Raw genomic sequence first — 18,246 nt, 5'->3', positions numbered from 1 at the left:
GTCCAGTGGAAGGTCCGCGGGAGGACACGCGGGAGAGCGCCCAGCTCAGCTCCGACCTGCGCCCGTGAAGCCTCGTCGTCGCCGGCCCCGCCGCGCGCCCGCCCTCCGGCCGCCTTGGCAACGTCGGCGCTCAATAAAACGTTCCTCCAGAGCGTGTGTGTGCCGTGATCTACTCCGCCCGCTCGCCCTGCTCTCCCGTTACCAAGCAGGCATCCTGGACGTCTCCTGCTTTTTGTTTTTGACTTCAGCGAATACCCTGCCCCCCGTGCCCCTAGCCCAGGTTCATTCATCCAAGTTGTTGCCTGGCTTGCGCCTCTTCGAAGACACCCTCCCTTCCTTCCCTCCCTCTCTTCCTCCTCCCTCCCTCCCTCTCCCCCCCTGCTTTTGATTGATCTTGAGGTAGGGGCTTCCAGGTGTGGAGGATGGTTATCGAACCAGCAGCCGGTTCTCTTCAGGTGTTGGCGGCGGCGTGGTCCAGCACAGAGGCCGGCGGCTGGAGGCAGCACTTCGCCCTCTGTTCTGGGTCTTGCACTCCTCAAGTCGTCGCCGAAATCCCCGTCCTTCCGAGAATTCGGTAATGTAGAGTGTGCTGTACGCTATTTACCCCCCCCCCCCCACTCCCACCCCACCAAAACCAGGTATAAGAAGATAATCTCTGTGTCTGAACTTTGGAAACAGCCTTCTTCTGTATGGCGCTGGGGAACGTGAACACGTTTTGTTTGAATCAAACATTTTTTAGAAGAGTATGACCAGTTCAGTTTGATTCGGTTTTAAGCTTGGGCTCCGTGGAAACCCCCAAGCAGTCACTAGCATGAGGTGGTTAGGAGGGATGTTTTTCACAGGGTTGGCTGGGAAGGGACGCCAGCCTGTTGGATGGGGTACAGGGAGGCTGGCCAGGCATGCCATTGTGTCCCTAAGCTTGGTCCCTGCCTTGGGGAAGAAGATTGTATTGTTTTGCCTCTGATACCTCTCTATCTCCACCTTCCTCTTTCCTTAGGAGGAAATGCACCTTTTATAAAGGATTGGAACAATGGAGGGACACTTTATTAAAAACAGAACATTTTTAGATAGAAGTGTTTGAGCCCTGTGATTCTGCTTTTAGGCAATGATTCACAATCTGGGAAATGTTACTGAAATTCCTCTTGTTTACCTTCCTTGTTTTAGAAAGCGGCAGGTGATTACCAAAGAGGCAGGATCTAGGTGCATAGTATTAGCTCATTCATAAATCTTTGAAATGAAGACTGGGTTTTTCCTTGATTAACATAGCTTCAAGTATATTGACTAAAACCATTTTCTTTACCATGCTGTTTGTATACTTTGTGTGTGTGTTTCTGTATATGTATGCGAATGCCATTTGAGAAGGTAGTTGCTTAGAACTGTCTTAGGCCATAGAAAAAAATATGTGTGATATAAATATATATGTAAACACATTCTGTAAAAGCAGCATGTAATTTTTTTGTGTGTAATACTCAAGATTAGATAAACCAAGTGTAATTTTAATAGTTTTTGAAATCCTTTCCCAAGGGCAGCATTAAGCCCCCCCCCCAACATTTAGAAAGTTTATAATCCGGGACAATTCCCTAGATGAGGATGAAAGGAGGAGCTGGATACCCATTCTGAGGCTGAGAGGAGGCACCTGTGGCTCTAGATAAACATTGGTACAACTTGTATTTGATCCTTGACCTAAATAATAACACTACTTTTTTGTTAACTTATCTTTGTTTATGTAGTTTGTTACAGACTTAAGAGATTTTAGACAGTCTTTGCTTTCAATTTAGGAATGTTGGATTCTAAGTGGTAGGAAAATGAATTACAAAGTTAACTGTAGATTTGTTAAATGTAGAGTGCTAAAATGGGTTTGTATACCTTTAGCAGGCCCTGAAGGCCTTAGTTCCAACCTGAGGCAGTGTATGCTTCTGCTACAGGGACGCAGACACCTTTGTTAATTCTCAATTTTAAGTTGCATAATTTTCATAGTTGTAGATTTTAGGAGGACCACTTTGCATTGTGGCCTCTTAATATGTTGGTATTTTTCTATTTTCCCTTTCCCATAATTTTTTTTTTTTTTTTTGGTGCTGGTACCTGAGCTTGAACTCAGGGTATTGAAACTGTCCCTTAGTTTTTTTGCCCAAGGCTATGGCTCTTCCACTTGAGCCACAGCTTCACTTCTGGCTTTTTGTTGTTTAATTGCATTTAACAATCTCATGTACTTTCCTGCCAAGGCTAGCTTTGAACCTCAATCCTCAGGTCTCAGTTTATGGGTGACAAGTAGCCAGGATGACAAGCATAAGCCAAAGCCACTCGTGCACAGCCCTAATGATTTTATATGTCTTAGAATTGAGGAGATATGCAACTTTTGTAGCAGATGAGAGTTTAGAGACTAGCTTTTCAGGCCTGTTTTTAGCCTTCCAAAGTTTTGAAAATGGTTTCCAGTTCCTCCAGTGTGACTCCTTAAAATTGAGCCTACAGAGTTTAAAGTTAAAGACACCATGTTGAGCCTTTCACCTATCTGTTGTAACATTGGGGGAGTCCTGTGGGAAGATTTTTGGGGTCTAGTATGTAGAATAACTAGGTGATGAATGTAGTCAATCTAATTTCTGTTTTCAATTGATTGTAGTGAATCTGTGCTTTTGTTGTACTTGCACACTTATGCATGTATGTGTGGAGATGTCCTTCCAAGAAATCTATTTGCAGGTCCCATTCAGCTTGAATATTGGCCAAGACTTCCCCTTACAACCCTCCAAACTTGGAATTGAACCCAGGGCCTTGTCATATGGAGCAAGCATTCTACCACTGACTCTTAATATGTGTGTGCAAAAACCTTGTAATTTCCATATTCTCTGTTTTTGCTTTAGCACTAAAAATTAGATAAAAGTGTGGTTAAATTCTGAAGTATGACCCTGTGAGTTGTGAAACTAGGGCTTTTAAGGTGAGGACCAGTCATTTAAACATGACAAGTATTTGAGAAAGTAATTGCCTAGAGTAGTCTTAAGCTGAATTTACAGAAGAGTCTCTAAATATTTGAGAAGCCCCGTTATCCTTATGTCAAATAGTATCAGAAGAGTTTTACTCATTTCTGGAAAACATGGTATTCCAAGGCTATGATGCAGGTGGTCATAAACTGCAGTGGAAAGACCAAAGCTGGATTTTCAGGCAGTCTCAAGTGGAAACCCTTTCTACAAGAAAAGGCTTGCCTATGAGATAGTGAGCACTCTCCTGCCTTTCCTGACCCACCCTTGCAGAAGGAGCAGTCAGGTGGCTAAGGGGTCCAGGAACTGTGCATTATGACAGGTCAGTGGATACTGGTTCTTGAGTCTGGAAAGATGGCTGATGCCATTTGATTGTACTTTGTAATTGGAGTTTGGAGATCGGTATTTAATTTCTGCTAGGTAAAAGAGTGAATTGTCAATACATGAGTGATAATGCTGCATACTGTGGAGGAGTTTAGAAAAATAGACATTTTTTAGACTTGGAATGGGTGTGGGAAGAGGAATTTTGGGGAGAAAAATCTTTATAGTACGTCTTTCATATTCTCTAGGAATATGTTATCAGGTCTAGATTGTGTTTGCTCAGAAGCTGATCACAGTTGGGTTAAGATTTGTGAATGCTCTGAGAAAATATTTTTTCTTAGAATAATGTCATCACTCAGATTTTTATATGAGAATGGTTTAATAACTAGCTTAATTGATGGATAGGTGTACAATAGTATATCTTTTGCATGTTTTCTAAAGTAGAAATGAAAGAAGTAGATAACTACTTCATTAAAACAGATGGAGTTAGTTTTATGTTCAGTGTTTTTCCTCCCACTTTTCTTTGAGTCAAGATCTTTTGAGGCTTAGTAGAACTTGATAGCCTTGAGCTAGCCTCCTGAGTGCTGGGCTTATAAGCATGTTCCACTACTCCTGGTCTCCCCATTTGTTTTTAATTTCCATGGGAAGCAGATCACATTTTACAAAAGCTCATTAACATAGTTTATAGGCTAAGAATTTTGTGATGCACTCTTTAATATAACATATGACTTGGTAATTAGATGTAGTAAGATGTAGGAAACAGGTTTTCTGAATGAGTCTCAAGAGTTCTGTTTTCTCTACACTCAAGCCTTTGTGATTGGATAACCCTGTCAAAGTTTGTGTTTAGTTTAGAGTTTTATTCAGCTCGGATATTCTGAAAGTAATACAAAACATGTGCCTTTTTCTCCTTTTTTTTTTTTTTGTGCTGGTCCTGGGGCTTGAACTGGGCACTGCCTCCGAGCTTTTTTGCTCAAGGCTAGTGCTTTACCACTTGAGCCACATACCTACTTCTAGCTTTTTTGGTGGTTAGTTGAAGATAAAAATCTCTTTCCTGCCCAGGCTGGCTTTGAACCACAACCCTCAGGTCTCAGACTCCTGAGTAGTTAAGATTACAGATGTGAGCCACTGATGCATGGCTTTGGAGACAATTTGAGGTGAGGGGGCTACTAATGAACTCATGTATGGGGCTGGCCAAACCCTTTGTCATTGCAGCTTGACGACCTTTGATAGGAAATGCTGAAATCCTTGCTGGCTGCTTATGGACACATCAGTTTCAATGGAAACTTTAAGGCAGTCTTGTAAATTGCTTTACTTTTCTTTCTGTTGGGCTCTCCCCAAACAGTTGAGCTTCTGTCTTTCTATTTGAAACTACATGTTATATTTACATTTAGTATTAAAGTTTTCTTGGGTTACAGCTTATTGCCGCAGCAAGTGCTTGAAGAAGGAGTCCTGCTCCTGACCCTGAGCTACTGCTAAGATACAAGGAGTGGCTTGGGGGTAAGGAGTTCTTTCTCACCAGATGTGGTTTGTATATGTGAAGACGGTCAGAAGTTTGATATGCTGCTCTTCGTTAAAAAAAAAAGTTCATTACTTGTACAAAATTCATTATTGATGTTTATTGTAGGTTTTTAAAGTCTAGGTTGTATTTATACACAGTGCTGTTGAATCTTACCTATTGGATTGTAAAATCCCATGAAATAATGTTCAAAAGCAGTAAAGAAGGTATAAAGTAATTTTTTTCCTTAAAAAAATTTTTTTTTAATCGAGTGCTGTTGCTCTTTGTAGTACCGGCATAACTTACCTCAAACCTGAATACAGATGCTTGGCTTAACATGAAAGTAGAAGGAAGGGTAGAGAGGGAGTGATATATTGTGGTATGATTATCATATGTATAAAAATATGTTGGCATCTATTAGAATCAATTTCTAATTTCCTGAGTTTTTCTGTTCAAGATAAGGAGCCTTTGAGTACTTCTTTTGAGAAAGCAATAACACCAAAAGGTTTGTCATCTACATGTGTTGTTACCTCTTAATCTAGGAGAGTCAGCTTTATGGAGTTAGACAGATGCATGTCTGGTAAGTAACTAGTTTTTCTAAAGGAAAAGTGTGCTTGGGAGTTTGGAAAGGTCCAGGTCTTGTCCTTGGGAACTTCTGTCTTAGAGGAGATGGCACACAAGCTAGACTTGTCCTGACACCCCTACCTTTTACAGCCTGTTGTTGGAAAAACCTATCAAAGGGTCAATATTTTATGGCCACATGAAAATTAAAATTAAAATCTCACAGTCTATGAGTGGAGCTACATCGAAGCATAATCCTGTTCCTTGGCCTATGTTTATTATCTGGTCTTTTACAGGTGAAATTTGCTGCCCCCTGATTTACAGTGTACACATGAATTTTCTATAGTCATTATTTGTTTTCCTATGGTGCTGTTCTCTGACTTTCTGCTTTGATTCCTTCCTTTCTCCATGCTGTTCCTTTTGCTGTATAGGTGATGTGATGTTTTCTGAACAAGCTGATAGATCTTCTGTGCTAGTTGTAGCCTAGATGCAGCTTTGGTGCAATAAACTCAGTATTGTTCCAAACACAGTGAATTGCCTACTTCCATGCTTGCCCCTGTTAGTGCTTAACTTGTATTTATCACTTCTCTGCCTTCTATCATCTGGCTTGAATAAATCTACTACTTCCAATTTTTTTTTTTGGGTCCGGTCGTGGGGCCTGAACTCTGGGCCTGGGCACTGTCCCTCAGCTCTTCAGCTCAAGGCTAGCGCTCTACCACTTGAGCCACAGCGCCACTTCTGGCTTTTTTCTTTATGCTTATGTGGTGCTGAGGAATCGAACCCAGGGTCTCAGGCATGCAAGGCAAGCACTCTACCACTGAGCTACCTTCCCAGCCCTCCAATTTTTTTTTTTAAAGCCATTCATGGGGCTTGAACTCAGGGCCTGGGCACTGTCCCTGAACTTCTATTGCTCAAGGCTAACACTTGAGCCACAGTGCCACTTCTAGCTTTTTCTGTTTATGTGGAACTAAGGAATTGAACCTCAGGCTTCGTGCATGTTAGGCAAGCACTCTACCACCGAGCCACATTCCCAGCCCCAACTTCTTGCTATTTTTATAGGTCCCAGTCGCCTGTAGCTTTCTTTTTGCCTGTCTTGAGTTGCTTGTTTCACACACTTGCAGTTTTATAGGTGTCTCCCCCTCTATCCTGTCCCCTTTCCCCTCTCTTTGTGCCGGTCCTGGGGCTTAACCTCAGGGTCTGGGCACTGACTCTGAGCATTTATGATCAAGACTAGTGCTCGCCCACTTGAGCCACAGCTCTGCTTCCGGCTTTCTGGTGGTAATTTGGTGATGAAATTCTCATGGACCTTCCTAGCCTGGCTTGGAAAAGTGGTGCTCTGAGTAGCTAGGATTATACAGGCATGAGCCACTGGCACCAGTAGGTGTCTCTTTTAATGTGCTGCGGGCAGTTAATATACCACTTAGAATACGAAAGTAGTTGTCTTAAGATGTTTTACAAGAATTTAACTGGGATGCTATTTTGATAAGTAAATATTAGCACTATGTAGTGATGACGTTCTGATTTCCACACTAGTTGGTTGTGTCAAGCTGCTACCAAATTGGGACACATGTCTTTCTCACAAATACTGAGAATAAAGTCTGGCATCAATGGCTGCCTCTTAATACCACTGCAGCCTATTAAAAAAAAAAAATCTCACCACTCAATTTCTTAAATTCTCCATTTCATATACCAAGTAAAGCTATTGCAAATGGATATGTATCATTTTCTTTCATTTTCTCTGATACCTGGATCACATTGCTTCTCTGAATGCTCCTTTTTTTTTTTTCCCCACATTTCCACATTGTCTCCATGAATATCTCTCCAAGTTCATTTCAACTTAAATATCAAGGACCTGTACCATTAGGATCTTTGCTTTAGTTGCATGGTGTTTTCCTGTTATCAAGTGGTTTACTTTCTGTGTCATGTTCTTAATTGTTGAGTGTATTTTACTTCCTTTGCTAGATTACAGTTCTTTGGGGTCAAGTCTGTTTTCATTTCTATCTTCTGCTGTGTGTTGTGAATATGACAGATCTTCAGTTAGCTGCCTCGTGGCAGCTACTTTGATCTGTAGTAGGTTGTTTTCAAGTTGGTGCTTTCCGTGGACTGGGTGAGTCACATGTTTCCTAGAAGTTGTATTGATTTTCATGACTGTGTGGCAGGTAACCTATTCTTCTAATGATTTTACTATATTATGAACTGATTAAGTCAGTTCAAGTTGGATTCTTTGGAAAGACTTAGAAAAGGTGAGCTGTAGAATGAGATGTGGCTTGAAGTGATTAAGTTTGGTAGAAAAGGTAACAATAGTCGAGATTCTGTGTAGAGGCTGCTTTAACGGGTGGATGCTCTTTAAAGCTTTCCACTTTAATGACATTTGAGTTGGAAATTGGAGGAGATGGATTTATAGAGTTTTAGATGAAGCGGAAGGAACATCAATCAACAATGAACTCCAAGTCATGGAAATCATTCTTCGAGGGCTTTGGCCCATACATTAAACAAGGTTGGCAAGTGATTATACATATAGGTGTCAAACTTAAATAAAATATCTAAGGTATCTATGTACTTTTGATTGAATATGTTTGCTTGGGGTATGAAAACTTCAGTATGTAGTCTGATATTTTCCCCCCTAAAATGAATAGAAAAACTTAAGATCCAAGTGAGGATATTGCTGGTATGGTAGAATAAACACAAAAGTGGCATTGGATGGATTGGCTTTGGACCCTCAGTTTTCTCATCTCTTAGAAGGGTAAAACTGTGTCAGTGGAATAGTGTAGTGAGTTTTATTGTCTTATTTTCCATAGTTCTTTTCGTGATTGAGATACTTCAAAAGCTAAACTCAATATATGTTAGTTTATGTTGCCAGAATCCTAGACTAAATCAAACTTGCAATACAATTCTTGCTTGAGTATTTGTAACAGAGTTAGTGCTAGCTGCTTCACTCCAGTCTCACTGCCAGATTTTGGGGGAAACTAGATTTTAAGATGTCAATTAGCTCAAAAATATTTTTATGACTATGGGCCAGAGTTCATTGTGTAATTTCTTATTTAGATAATAGGCTTTAGATGACTGCTTTCAACTCTTTCAGCATTTGTATAGACAGAGCCTGTCTTTGTAATTCGTCATTGATTTGCAATAGAATCGATAGCTACTAGGTAAATGGCAAAAGTAATAGCAATCTCAGACTGCTGGATTATCTGTGTTTACATAGGGTACCATGAACAAAGACTTTAGAGTTACCTTTAGTTTTGGTATCACAGTGTGACCTGTTAGAAAGTATGATTCACAGTCCACTTTTTGAGTTAAATTGTCTAGTTTTAAAAATTATTTTTTTATTTTTATTTATTTTTTTGTTTTACAAAGTTGATGTACAGAGGGGTTACAATTGTATTCTATCTTTCTTTATTTTTGCCAGTCTTGGGCACTGTCCTTGAGCTTCTTTTGCCCACGGCTAGCACTCTACCACTTGAGCCCCAGTACCACTTCCAGCCTTTTGTGTTTATCTGGTACTGAGGAACGGAACCCAGGGCTTTGTGCATATTAGGCAGGCACTCTGCCACGGAGCCACATTTCCAGCCCAAGAGTACATTTCTTTTTGGACAATGTCACCCTACCCTCACTGTCTCCTAGTTTTTCCCTTCTGTCCACACCTGCAGGTTAGCTCATTTTCAGCATAGTGTCCAGTGAGGAGCATTGTTGAATTTGTTTCCCCTTTGTCTCTCTATTTCTGTGCCTCTGTACTCGCCAAGACATATAAGTGAGTACATAGAACAAAAGGAAAACAAAAACAGCAAAAAAGAAAAAGACTTGTTTTTGTTTCCTGGAGTTCATTTTGATAAATGATGCACAGACCAAAACAGATAACAGATGCACCTGGCACTGTGCCATTCTGGTCCTCTCCTAAGAATAACCTCCTTTGGTGGATCGTTTAAGCAAGCGTTGGTACAATTTGATTTTTTTTTTTTTTTTTTGCTCTGTTGGGGGGCCTTGTCCCTGAGCTCTTCAGCTCAAGGCTAATGCACTACCACTTAAGCCACAGCACCACTTCTAGCTTTTTCTGTTTATGTGGTGCAAGGAATCAAACCCAGGGCCTCATCCACGTGAGGCAAGCACTCTACTACTGAGCCACCTTCCCAGCCCTACAATTTGATTTGCACCCATTGTATTAACCTCTTGTTGGTTTGAAATAATGCTTGTAGGCCAAAGATTACTTTGTCTAGAAAATGACTTGCTAGTCTAGTGTAGGACCCTGAGTTTAAACCCCACTCCTGCCAAAAAAAATTGCAAACAAGAACAAGACCTCATAAACTGGCACTTACCTGCATCTGTCCCAGAATCAAGATGTCCTACTTTTGTCTTTATTTAGACTTCTGCGGTTGTCCCACCCCTCCCTTCTCCCCTCACCCCACCAAGGCCAGTGATCTACCACTTGGGCCACAGATCCATTTCCAGCTTTTTTTGCTGGTTAAATGGAGATCAGAGTATCTAGGATTTGTCTGGCCTGTGCTGGCTTCAAGTTGAGATTCTCAGATCTTAGCCTCTCGGATAGATAGACTTTAGGTTTTAAAACTTTGTACTTGGTACCTGAGTGTTAAGTGCTTTCCTTTTTTTTTTTTTTTTTGGTCTGGTCTTGGGGCCTGAACTCTGGGCCTGGGTGCTGTCCCTCACCTCTTCAGCTCAAGGCTAGCACTCTACTACTTGAGCCACAGCTCCACTCCCGGTTTTTTCTTTTTGCTTATGGGGTGCTGAGGAATCGAACCCAGGGCCTCATGCATGCAAGGCAAGCGCTCTACCACTGAGCCACCTTCCCAGCCCCAAGTGCTTTCCTTTTGTCAAGTGAGGAAACCTAGGTGTGGCTATGGCAGCTATCTTCCTGTGGCTATAGTCCAGTTTGAGAACATTCTCTTGGGTAGACTGGGAATAATGCTGTACTGAGTTTCAGTGGCTGGGAAGTGGATCCCAGGTGAAATGGACAGCCCTTGCTACTTAGAAAAGTTAGCATCCCTGATAATCTGCCGTGTTTCCACTTTGTTTTCAGATGCGTGTGTGTGAATTGTATTGGTTTTGATTCAAAAAAGAAATTAAAAAGGAATGTTGTGAGATAGAATACTGTAGGATTGGTTTTATTTGCCTTTTAAATTGCATGACCTTGTTTGGAAAGAGTAAATGACTTCCGTTTAGGTTTTTCTGATTGTCTTTTTTTTTTTTTTTTGTTACTCCGTGGCATTCTGTTTTATTAAGTCATAAGAAAGAATTGTGTGATTTATGTGATCTCAAAACCTTCAAACACCCAGTTTTCCAGTAAGGGAATTCCAAGACAGTAGACTGGAAGCGACATTAGTTTCAGGAATGCCCTTCTCATGTGGTCTAAGTAAGGTTTTGCAAAATCAGTCTATAAGAAAAACAGTGAAGAAAACAAATTTGTCCTGATGTCATTTCTTTTTTTTAATGGTTAGGATGAAACCATTGCAAGTTCCTTTTAATTTCAATATTATCTACTGAAACCATTTCTGGATTTTTTTTTTTTTTTTTTACTTTTCTACTTTTCTTACCCTGAAAATCTAGCTGCCTTAGTCTGTAATAATTTTTTGTTTGATGTCCACATGTTAAGTTTGGTTCTATATATATTTTCTTTCTTTCAAATGCTGTTTGGATTATCTTGTCTGTGGTCGTATTTCTTCTTGAAAAACCTTGTATTATTACTTTGAGGAAAATTAGAACATTTCTGAATTTTCTAGCCAAAGTTGTCTTTCTGAGGAATCATCTAATTTCAAAATGTGTTTACAACTTGTCTTCCTGGGAGAGTTAGAATCTGGCCTACCAGGAAGATGTTTGTGATTACATTTTCTGTCTCAGTAACATGGAAAATGAGAAACTGTTTAGTATCAGTTCTAGGAACACTTTTTTCTAGGAATGTAAAATTGGAACCTAGTAGGATAAGAATAACAAAAAAACCAATGAAGGTGAACCACAGAGTTTACTTGGTTGGATGTTTGACCTCTTCAAATCATGTGGTGGTTATTAGTCTTTGAGAGAAGATGGTAGTTATATCCAACTTTAGGGGTTGAAACAAGGGCTGTGTGCTTGAATTTGCATTTAAGATATGCGTTTCTTCTGTCTTTTGAATCTTTGTTGTCTTAAGAATTAGTGTAGTTCACATTTTACAAGTGGAACAAATGGCAGCAGGAAGGTGCCTAGCATCACAAAGTGTGTAAGTGGCCAAGCCAGGATACAAGGACAGTCTCAAGCTACAAGTCCTGCCTTTGATTACTTCATCTGTATAAAGAGTGTACACCATAGTTAATGTTTCCTCTCTTTTGAGTGCCTGCTGGGTGCCAGAACTATCATGTGTTTGAGGAATAGAGAGGTAAACAAGACAGTTCCAGTGTTTACAGTGTGCATGTTCTAGTAAAGGCTATGAAGAAAACTAGGAAAGAATAAGAGGAGACGATGTATAAGTTTCATTTTAATTTGGATGCTCAGGCAAGGCAAAAACTTAAATGAGAGTGAAACATGGCCATTAACTTGGGTAGAAGACCAAGAGCATGTAGAGGCCTTAAAGAAGTTCTATTAACATTTACTCAGTTGAGAATTTTTAAAAAGCTCTGAAAGAAAGCCTTATGAATTGATAGGCATGAGAATTGTTTAATGTGTAATTTCCCCCTACAGGACTTTTATCTAGTCATCTGTCTTTTAGTCATGATGTTGCCTTGAGGTACATGTTTTCACATTTTGCAGAAGTGGAAATTAAGACTCATAACTGGAAATAAATACCTTATTATACCCATCATTCATCCCTACACTTCCCTCTCTCTCTTAGAGGTGTATTTTATGTTTTCTTTTTATGCCAGTACCAGGGTTTGAGCTCAAACCCTTGCTTGGCTTCTTTACTCTTTACTGCTCACTGCCTGTGCTTTGTTGCTCACTCCTGCTGTTCCAGCATTTGAGCCTCACATTTGAGCTTGTTACTTGGAAATAAGATTCTTGCAGACTTTTCTGCCTGTGCTGGCTCTAAGCCAGGATGCTCAGATCTCAGTCACCTGAGTAACTAGGTTTCCAGCAGGTATGTGAACACTCAACTTCTATGTTTTCTTTATTTTAAATAGCAAGCTGTTAAAAGGGCACTTAATTCACACTTTTTTTCCCCTCATTTAAAGTTTTGTTATTTACTAGGGTTATATAATAAGGGTACTTTATACTTTTTTTTTTTTTTTGGTCGGTCATGGGGCTTGAACTCTGGGCCTGGGCGCTGTCCCTCAGTTCTTCAGCTCAAGGCAAGCGCTCTATCGCTTGAGCCACAGTGCCACTTCTGGTTTTCTAGTGGTTTATTGGAGATAAGAATCTCACAGACTTTTCCTGCCCGGGCTGGCTTTGAACCACGATCCTCAGAGCTCAGCCTTCTGAGTAGCTAGGATTACAGGCGTGAGCTACCGGTGCCCAGCTATACTTTTTTTTATATGTTAGATCACTACTTGTTAGCATTTACCTCAATCTTTTTTTATGTGGAATATTTGAGAGTTACAAATACCTTGACATACCTTTATTTAGAAATAAGCGCCTTCTTCACAACTACAGCATAACCATTGTCCTCCAAATCTACATTGATGCAATAATAGTACGAAATACTAAATTTATATAGAAATTTATTCTTATTCCAGTTGTGCTTTCAAGTTAAAAATAAAAATCCAGTGTTAAGCCAGGTGCTAATGGCTCATATCTGTAATCCTGGTTACTCAGGAAGCTGAGATTTGGAGAATCTTCATTTATTGCCAATTAACTGCCAAAACCCTAGAAGTGGAGCTGTGGCTTAAGTGGTACTGTGTGCTTGAACAAAAAAGCTTAGGAGCTGGGCACCAGCGGCTCACACCTGTAATCCTAGCTGGGGCAGGAAAATCCATGAGACTCTTCTCTCCAGTTAACCACCAGAAAACCGGAAGTGGTGCTGAGGCTAAAGTGGTAGAGCTCTCACCTTGAGCTGAAGAGTGCAGAGACAGTGCCCAGGCCTAGAGTTCAAGTCCCACAACCAGGAAAAGAAAACAACTCAGCGACAGGTCACAAGCCTTCAGTTCAAGGCTAGGACTAGCACCAAAAAAATGTCCACTGTTAAATCTTGAAGCATACATTTAATTGTTTAGTCTTCTTGAACAGTTGCACTAAAGCCTTTCCCATCAGTGATCATGGCACTTGAACAGTCCAGGACCACAGTCTACAGGATCCCTCACTTAGGATTTGTCTGTACTTGCCTTTTAATGACAAAGCAGAAGGCTTTGCTAGTTTTCCTTTCCTGAGTATAGGTAGGTTAAATGTCATTGGCAGGCATGGTCACTGATGTAGGTGCGTTATATTGGGAGGCATGTCTGTCTACTGTGGGGGATGTTAAGCCAGTCATTTGGTTTAGATGAGGTCCACTAGATTGCTTCATTGTAAAAGTTTCTTTTTTCCTTTTGTGATGCCATTTTATGATTTAAAAAATTTGCTCTCCAACAATCATCCGCTGGCTTTACCATGTGTTGGTGATTCTGAATCAGTTATTACTAGAGTGCTTTAAAGCAAGCACAGGCATACCATTTCATCATCTATAAATATTTAGCATGCTTGGCAAAGACAAGGACTTAAAAAAAATTACCTTCATTGGGGCTGGGAAGGTGGCTCAGTGGTAGAGCGCTTGCCTTGCATGCATGAGGCCCTGGGTTCGTTTCCTCAGCACCACATAAGCAGAAAAAAAAAGCTGGAAATGGTGCTGTGGCTCAAGTGGTAGAGCGCTAGCCTTGAGCTGAAGAGGTGAGGGACAGCACCCAGGCCCTGAGTTTCGGCCCCTTGACCGGACCACCCCCCCCTAAAAAAAAATTACCTTCATCACATCTAAGCTTATTTCCTCAGTATCTGGTATCCATGTTCAAATTCCCTTATTTGTTTCTGTATCATTTATTTAAGTCTGAATTCAAATAAGATCCTTATATTACTTTACTTGGTTTTTCAAGTTCCTACTTTTTAATAGCTTCCCCTAGTCTCTCTCCCTTTTTACATTTGTTCTAATTTTGTGTTCTAATACCAGGTATTTTCTAAAAACTGATGGTAGAAATTTGATTAAATTAAGCTTTTTCTCTTGTAAGAGTTTTTAAGTGATTCTGAAGACAGCATCACATGAAGAAGCACATTAAGACTGCCTTGTATAGACAAGAACTGTTGTAGACCATAGATATCCATCCAGTGTCATTCCAAGCTTCTTGTAAGTGACTCCCCCTGTTCACCTAAGGGTCTTGGAATCTCTTAGGTACATTATTGCCTCAGGACTTGTTAATGTTGATTTATTGATTGTTTTATTCTTCAGTTAGTAGGATTTGTTTCTTATTCCTTTGTTTCCAGTTTTATTTGCTCATAGCATCCTGAAACTTATTATGAAGATGGTCCTGTTCTTTAGAGTTGCCATTTTCTCATTCGAGTAGATGTTATTGCAACTATTCCAAGTCCTGCATTTGTTCTTGCTCTTCTACCCCAGTTAATGCCCATGGTTGTTCTTAGAAAGCTTTATTCAAACCCAAGGTTATCTCACACATGATTAGCAAGTACTTTCTTGCTCAGCTGAATCACCAATCTCTCAATTGCTTGTCTGCAAATTGGTGGTAAGGTAATTTTATGCCTGCTTCTAACAGGAGGCTCAGTGTGTGGTATTAATAACGGTGCTTGGCACAAGGTGTTGGTAAAATATTGATTTAAAGTAACTTGAGCTGAGTGTGTAACTCAGTTAAGTATTTGCTTTGTATGTGAGTTTAATTTTTTTTTTTTTTGGGTCCGGTCATGGGGCCTGGGCACTGTCCCTCAGCTCTTCAGCTCAAGGCTAGCGCTCTACCACTTGAGCCACAGCGCCACTTCCGGCTTTTTTCTAATGTGGTGCTGAGGAATTGAACCCAGGGCCTCAGGAATGCAAGGCAAGCGCTCTACCACTGAGCCACCTTCCCAGCCCCTGTGAGTTTAATTTTAAACATCAAAAATAATATTAAAAAATCAGGTGCTTGTGGCTCACACTTGTTATTCTAGAGACTGGGATATACCCAAGAGACTGGGATGCAGAGGAAAGCCATTTGAGGCCGGCCTAGGCAGAGAAGTTAGACTCCATCTCCAAAAGAACCAGCAAATACCACTATCACTCCCCAAAACTAAAAAAGTTTTGTTGGAATACTGAAATGCAGTGAAGATGTACAAAGTCGAATTTGTATGTGAATTGCCATTAGCCATAAGCTCAGGCCTTATGTGGAGTGAGCTGAGGGGACATGCCGCCTGGTCACTGACCACTTTGCCTTCTAACTGGAAACAATCAAAAAGACTCCTACAAGAAAAGCAACAGTAAAACCTGGAACACAAGTCCAGAGTGAAGTTAGTACAATGAAAGGAAGTTGGGCCCTCTTGTGGGAGGCTAGGTGTAGATGGTGCTCCAGATACTGGTTTTTATTGCTTCATGGCATGCTGAGAGTTTTATCTGAACAAAGGCCTTTCTTGTGTAGTCTTACTGGCCTGTCATTCCACACACTCAGTTGGAGCTATTTGAGATTGCAAGGAGCAAGGCGCTCTGGTACCTCTTAGCCTTTTTAATCTGCTGTCTCATATTGCTTAAAAACTACGCTTGACAATAGATGGTTGGAGGATACCAAAAGTTTAGCAATATTAATGCTAAGTGCTTAGAAGTTAAGACTTGATTCAGTTTTAAACAATGTGCAAAGTAATGTCTGTACCCATTGAGACCAATTTGTGAGCAACTCAGAATCGGAATCTCTGCCCTTATTGGGCACGACTGGTAGTGAGAAGTGTGTTATGGATATAAAGCATAAAGATAGGAGGGCTTGCTACTCTGTAACTTGAAGATTAGAACAAGCTTTAGGGGACTAAGCCAAGTTTTACTCTGAACACACGAAGCAGTCACAAAAGCCCCCTTCATTGAGAACAATGATCCATTGCTTTTGCTGTGAGAATACTCACATCTGGATTATACTGCTGATTCTTCGAACCTAATGTTTTACAGATGTGGAAGTAAACAGGTATAGATTAGCTCGGATAGATTCGTGTGGCCTCTGAGTCTTAAATTTAGGATAGGCCTTAAGACATAAATTTTATATTGAGGGAGAGGACCATTTAGTGCTCTTAGAGTGAGGGCCATGCACCTTTTTCTTGGATGGTTAGGACCTTTAAAACTTTGATCTTTGGGGCTGGGAAGGTGGCTCAGTGGTAGAACGCTTGCCTTGCATTCATGAGGCCTGTGTTTGATTGCTCAGCACCACATAAGCAAAAAAACAAAAAAAAAAAAAGCTGGAAGTGGTGTTGTGGCTCAAGTGGTAGGGCAATAGCCTTGAGCTGAAGAGCTGAGGGACAGCGTCCAGGCCCAGAGTTCAGCCGCCATGACTGACAAAAAACAACAACTTAAAAAAACCCCAAAATCTTGGATCTTTAAACTGACTTGTGAAGATGACCGTCAGAAAGTTTACTTGCCTAGGAAGCATGTGTCTGAGTGTTTCTTTATTTTAATCTCTTTTTCTCCATCGTGTGTCCATTCACATGAGGTCACATAAACACTTCAACTGAATTGAAATTTTATTCTTACATAGGAGTTAATATCATTCATATAATGTTAAAACCAGTAGTCATTTCATAATTCTCTCTACACCTGGAAGGTCTAATTTCTGAGGCATCTTTAAAAAGCATCCATTATGAGCCAACTTTTATATTGGCAGATGGAAGTTGGCATGTATAAATTTTGAGGGGACCTATATGGATGAAATGATCCATGTGGTAGGTTTTGGGACTTTGATGTTTTATTTGAAGAAATAGTTTACTTTTTGGGAAAGCCACCTCTATCCTCGTGATAAAGATGATGAAGGCAAGAATTGCAATTAGCTTTGGGCTGGTGGGCTTTGCTACTCCCTGCCACAAATGTTGCCTCCCCCCTTCTCCCCGCAATGTGTACGGAAGGTAGTGATGGGAATCTGTTTTGTTCTTATAACTCCATGTTGTTCCCCTCTTAGCTCATTCTTTTTATGTATCCAAAGACCTATATGAAGGACTCACCTCTCCCCTCTGGAACTATTGCCTGGGGTCAGCACCATATATTAGGAAAATGGAGGAGAAAGGAAGGAAATGGGCCGGACACGATCTGCCACAGGCGAGGATTGTTTATTGAGATAGAGCAGTGAGGGACACAGCCTTCCTGTGGGCTTGGAGACGGTGTGTAGGAGCTGGGTTTTTATGTGGTCTGAGCAAGGAGACAGAAGCTAATGAAAAAGTCATTAGGTCAAGGGAGGTGGGGGGGATTTTCAGTTGGACCCATGATGGAATGTTTACAGCCAGGCTTAGATGGATTGCTGTGCCGGAGTCGGGCAGTCTGCACTTATCTTTGGTGGCTTGCCTGGCATCTGTATGCACCTGGGAAAACAGGGTGGGAGTCAATCCTTCAAATTCCATCCTTGGATACATAGGAAGAAGAATGGTTCCAGAGGGGAGAGCAAGTCTTTCAGATAGGGGTCAGGCCTTGCCTGGGAATTTTAGCAGGAAGCAGAATATGTCTTAGATAACTGCCTGGCATAAATCATGATTGACATCGAGAAACAATATAATTGATACTAGCACTACTTTCTAGTGGTAAAGAAAAGAGATGCTTGTTTGTTTCTGAGCATTTTGTCTCTTAGCAAATAGGTTGCTGCAGTAAGTAGCCTTTGAAACAAACCCAGCCCCATCTCCTTCCAAACAAATAGGCTCTGGACCATCTTTTCCCCTTTCTTTGAGAACCATTGCCTGGGGTCAGCACCATATGTTAGGAAAATGGAGGAGAAAGGAAGGAAACAGGCCGGACACGATCTGCCACAGGCGAGGATTGTTTATTGAGATAGAGCAGTGATTGGCACTAAGAACATACCTCAA

The 18,246-nt window shown here is 40.8% G+C and overlaps 1 protein-coding gene across 1 annotated transcript in view; it reads left to right on the top strand.

The window, feature by feature from the left end:
- Positions 1-18,246, top strand: part of Mrps6 (mitochondrial ribosomal protein S6) — a 57,595-nt gene that overhangs the window by 623 nt on the left and 38,726 nt on the right. The gene's annotated exons all lie outside the window — the stretch shown is intronic.

This window comes from Dipodomys ordii, unplaced genomic scaffold, assembly GCF_000151885.1.
Source record: "Dipodomys ordii isolate 6190 unplaced genomic scaffold, Dord_2.0 Scaffold104, whole genome shotgun sequence".
Classification (NCBI taxonomy): Eukaryota; Metazoa; Chordata; class Mammalia; order Rodentia; family Heteromyidae; genus Dipodomys; species Dipodomys ordii.
The sequence above is the reverse complement of the archived record's forward strand: the minus strand, read 5'-3'. Positions and strand labels throughout refer to the sequence as shown.